A 5462-nucleotide genomic window follows, 5' to 3' on the forward strand; every position below is an offset into this window, starting at 1 on the left:
TGTGCCCCACACTCACATCCCAACCCAGCCCACCCCCTCCAGCTATTGCCTCAGGCACTGCACTGTGAACACTTCAAACTGCTTATTGTGAGCAGTTTTGGGCCCCTTATCTAGGAAAACGTGCTGGCTTCAGAGAGGGTTCAGAAGAATGATCCCAGCAGTCAAAATGTTAACGTATGAGGAGTGTTTGAGGGCTCTGGGCGTGCACTCACTGACGTTTTGAAGAATGAGTGGGGATTTCTTTGAAACTGATCAAATATTGAAAGGCTTAGATAGAGTGGATGTGGAAAGGATGTTTTCAATAGTGGGGGAGTCTAGGACCAGAGGGCACAGACTTAGAATACAAGGATGTCCCTTTAGAACAGAGATCAGGAATTTCTTGAGCCAGAGTGTGATGAATGTGTGAATTTATTCCTTATGGCAGAGAGGGCTTTATCCATGATGGACTGGGCCGTATCCACTACTTTTTGTAGGATTTTCCATTCAGGGGCATTGGTGTTTCCATACCAGGCTGTGATGTAGCCAGTCAATATTCTCTCCACTGCACTTCTATAAAGGTTTGTCAAGGTTGTAGATGACTCCGCAAACTCCTGAGGAAGTAGAGGAAAAGAACACGAGGTTTGATTTGTCTTAGTGCAAATAAATGCAAAAACTCAAAAGTAAATTCATTATCACAGTCCATACAGTATATGTCACCATATACAACCCAGAGATTCATCTTCTTGCAGGCATTCACAGTAGAAATACAGTAAAATTAATGAAAAACTGCACCCAGACTTAACAAGCAATAAGTGTGCGAAAGAGGACAAACTATGCAAAAATACAAAATAAAAACAAATAATAAGTAAATAAATAATGCTGAGAAAATGAGTTGTAGAGACCTCCAAAGTGAGGATCAGGTTTGAGCACGTCTATATGAAATGCTGTTGCAAGAAAGCAGCATCCATCATCAGGGATCCCTCCACCTGGGACATTCTATCTGCTCGCTGCTGCCATCAGGAAGAAGGTACGGGAGTGTCAGGACCAGCGCCAGGTTCAGCAATAGTAGTTACCCCTCAGCTGTCAGGCTCTTGAACCAAAAGGGATAACTTCGCTCAGCTTCACTTGCGCATCATTGAAATGTTCCCACAACCAATGGGCTCACTTTCAAGAACTCTTCATCTCATGTTCTTGATGTTTATTGCTTATTTATTATTATTTCTTTCTGTATTTGAACAGTTTGTCTTTTGCATACCTGTAGATTGCCCACTTGGTGCGATCTTTCATTGATTCTGTTATGATTATTATTCTATAGATTTTTTTTGAGTATGTCTGCAAGAAAATGAATCTCAGGGTCATGTATAATGACATTTTCTGTACTTTGATAATACATTTTTGAACTTTGAGGTTGAGGTGAGTGAAGATATCCATACTGTTTCAGGAGCCTGGTAGTTGAGGAGTAGTAACTGTTTCTGAAACCCGGTAGGCTCCTGTACCTCTTTCCTGGTGGCAGCAGCGAGAAGAGAGCATAGCTGGGATGGTGGGGGTCCTTGATAATGGATGCTGCTTTCTTGTGACAGCACTCCATGTAGAAGTGCTTAATTGGAAACTTGTGTTACCAATTGATATTGTATTAAATGTTTTGCCTTCAGTATTTTTACAGTTTTACAGAAAAATAATTTTCCTGATGTTTGATTTTTGTACTGGTTTGAAATTGCTGCTTTGTAATTATTGATTTCAAATAAAAGGATATACATCCCATGGATTAGTTTTGGTACGAGGTATTGCAGGGGTGAGCTGCACCTGCAGTTCCGCCCGTGGCCACAGCAGGGCAGCCTTGGCTGAGTTTACAGCGAATGGAAATCAAACCACTGCAGATGCTGTAAAGCTGAGATAAAAACTGGGGGCAGAAAGGCTCAGCCAGTCGGGTAGGATGTTCTGAACGGTCCGTGAACCAGGACCTTTAGTGAGTTCATGTTCTAGAACCTTGACCAATAGTTCTGAAAATGGAACATTAACTAGGTAAGATTCAAGGAGTGTAGAAACAGGGCTTAAGGTCCCTCGCCACCAGGTTCAGGAAAACTTATTATCCTGCATCAGTCTCCTGAACCTGTATGAAATTTCTCTCAACTCAACACTGAACTGATTCCACAACCTACAGACGCTCTTTAAAGGACTCTACAACTCATGTTCTCAGTATTTGCAAAATTTGTATTCATTTGCACATTGGTTGTTTTCTGCCTTTGTGTGTAGTTTTACATTGATTCTATTGTATGTCTTTGTGTTTCAGTGAAAGTCTCTACTGTGAATCTCAGGTTGGGTAGTATATGGTGACATATACATACTTTGATAATAAATTTACTTTGGGCTTTAACAGTTAAAAGGTCAGCACCACCTCATGTGTTGTAATGTTCTTTGTATCAGTCTAATAAACCTCTAAATTGCTTTCTCTACTTGATTGTCCTTCCTTAAATGAGACCAATACACTACAGGACAGACCAGAAGGCCCAACTGGTCCATGCCATCCAAGATGTCCATCTAAGTCAGTCCCACTTGGCCCACATCCCTCCACACCACTTCAGTCCATGTACCTGTCCAGCTGCCTTCACAGGGTGGCAGGGTAGCACAGTGGTCAGCACAACACTTTACGGAGCAGGTGACCTGGGTTCAAATCCCACCACTGTCTGTAAGGAGTTTGTGTGTTCTTCCCGTCACCATGTGGGTTTCCTCTGAATGCTCTGGTTTCTTCCCACAATCCAAATACATACCATTGTAAATTGTCCCGTGATTAGGCAGGGGTTAAATCGGGGGTTGTTGGGAGTGTGGTTCAAAGAGCTGGAAGGGCCTATTCTGCCTGCGTTTTATCTCAATAAATTACCGATACTCTACCGAATATTGAAAAGCCTACCTTGAGTGAGTGTGGTTGGAATGTTTCCTGGAGTGGGGAATCCAGAACCAGAGGACACAGCCTCAGAACAGAAGGAAGTCCCTCTAGAACAGAGATGAGGAGGAATTTCTATGACCAGAGATAGTGAATCTGTGGGATTCTTTGCCACAGGCAGCTGTAGAGGTCAAACCTTCGTGTATATTTAAGGCAGAGGTTGATAGATTCTTGATTGGTCAGGGCATGGGGGGATATGAGCAGAAAGTAGGAGAATGGGGCTGAGGAGAAGATTGAATCAGCCATGGTGAAATAGCAGAGCAGACTCTGGGTCAAATGGCTTGTTCCTGCTCCGATATGTTATGGTCTTAAGGGTGAAACTCTGGTTTAGAGGGATATGGGCCAAATGCAGGCAAATAGGACTGGCTTGGATGGGGCATTTTGGGCAGCATATGCCAGTTGGGCCAAGTAGCCTGTTTCCATTTTGAATAACTCTATGTCTCCAGTGAAATACATCATGAACCACCTCTTCCCTCAGGCTGGGAGACTAATGAAAACCCTGTCACCTCTGAGTCCTGGTCACCAGGACAGCAAGCTGTTTAGTTTACTGTTTATCTGTGCTCCACACTACGTACACTGCATTACACTTTATTAACTTACTTGTGGTAATATCTTGTTTTATATGCTGTGTGCGATATGTTTTGTGGGTGCATCGTGGCTCAGAGAAGTGTCTTGTTTGGTTCTACAGCCAGATGGCAATAAATTTGAATATATATATATAGTAAGTCCTTCAGCCCACTGGTACTGTGCTGATTGCCCGCTCATTTACACAATAATTTCCATTCTCCCCCCAGATTGTAACTCTCTCCCATACATACTCTGGGGGTGGGGGGTGTTTGAGTGGAAGCTACAGCAGCCAATTGGATGAGTGCAGGGGTGGATTTACGTCTCTAACAAAGGAGATGTAAGGTGCTCCTTCCCTCCGCTAGCCTGCAGGTTACGTGAAGCCATAGGAACAGGAGGTGGATGGTCATATGAGCAGCTGGTGCATATCACAAGTCCTGGTTATGCGACCACTGACACCAGGCAGACAATCTCTGAAGAGTATTGATAATGGCTGGGGTCACCCATCTTGTAAAGACACTGCCCAGAAGAAGGCAAGGGCAAACCACTTCTGTACAAAAAAATGTGCCAAAAACAATAATGGCCATGGAAAGGCCGCGATCGCCCATGTCATCCGACACGGCACGTAACGAATGACAAATAGATCTACCTTGGGATGTGGGAGGAAACTGGAGCTTCCAGAGAAGTCACACATGGTCACAGGGAGAGCGTGCACAGACAGTACCCGAGGCCAGGATCGAACCTGGGTCTCCGGTGCCATGAGTCTGCAATTCTACCCACTGTGCTGAGGTGTCACCAGTAAGAGAGGGAATGAAATGTCCCTCAAGAAGTTCACTTCTGCCAGTTCTGTACTACTCTCTCTGTGCCCACTGCACTACACTCTGCACTCACAATTACGTGGCTGAGCCCAGCCCAAGTGGCATTTATAAATTTGCCAATGACACAACTATTTTTTAGCAGAGTCTCAGGCAATGACAAGGAGGTGGACAGAAGTTAAATAGACCAGCTGTTCAGGTGGTGTTGCAACACCGACCTTGCCTTCAACGTCAACAAGATGAAAGGACTGATTGTGGACTTCAGGAGTGTAATCTCTGGGTGTGAACATCTATCTTGGGCTCAGCATATTGATATAATCGTGAGGAAGATGAATCCACCCAATCACAAACTGTTCCAGCTGCTACCATCCGGGAAACGGTATCACAGCATCAAAGACAGGACCAACAGGCTCCAGGACAGCTTCTTCCACCAGACCATCAGACTGATTGTTCACGCTGATACAACTGTATTTCTATGCTATACTGACTGTCCTGTTGTACATACTACTTATCACAAATTAAATTGCACACTGCATATTTAGATGGAGACGAAACGTAAAGATTTTTACTCCTCATGTATGTGAAGGACGTTAAGTAATAAAGTCATTTTAATTCAATCCAGTGGGAATAATTTGTTAGGAGGTTGAGGAGATTTGATATATCATCAAATACTCTAGCATGTTTCTACAGATGTGGAGACCATTCTGACTGGTTGCATACACTACCTTTCAAACGTTTTTCTGTACCTCAGCTCCTCAAGCCCTATCAACACCCTTGTTGCACTTCCGTGTTACGGGTGTGTTCTCGATATCCAGTGTACGAATTGCCTTATTTTGATACCAGTGTTGCCACTGGCAAAGGCCTCACTGCAGACAGATGACAGCAGGCTGGGTTACACGAGGTTTCCAGCCTGAGAAGAGGGCAGCACGGCGGTGTAGTGGTCAGCGTAACACCTTACAGCACCAGTGATTGGGTTCAATTCCCACCGCTCCCTGTAAGGAGTTTGTACATTTTCCCTGCGACCACGTGGGTTTCCTCACACTTTCCAAAGGCTTACACATCACGTGGGTGTAACTGGGCAGCACGGGCTCGTTGATCCAGAAGGGCCTGACACCGAGCTACGTCTCTAAATCAATATAAATAAATAGAATTTCAACTCAAAG

Source organism: Mobula hypostoma, chromosome 25 (genome assembly GCF_963921235.1).
Source record: "Mobula hypostoma chromosome 25, sMobHyp1.1, whole genome shotgun sequence".
NCBI classification, from domain to species: domain Eukaryota; kingdom Metazoa; phylum Chordata; class Chondrichthyes; order Myliobatiformes; family Myliobatidae; genus Mobula; species Mobula hypostoma.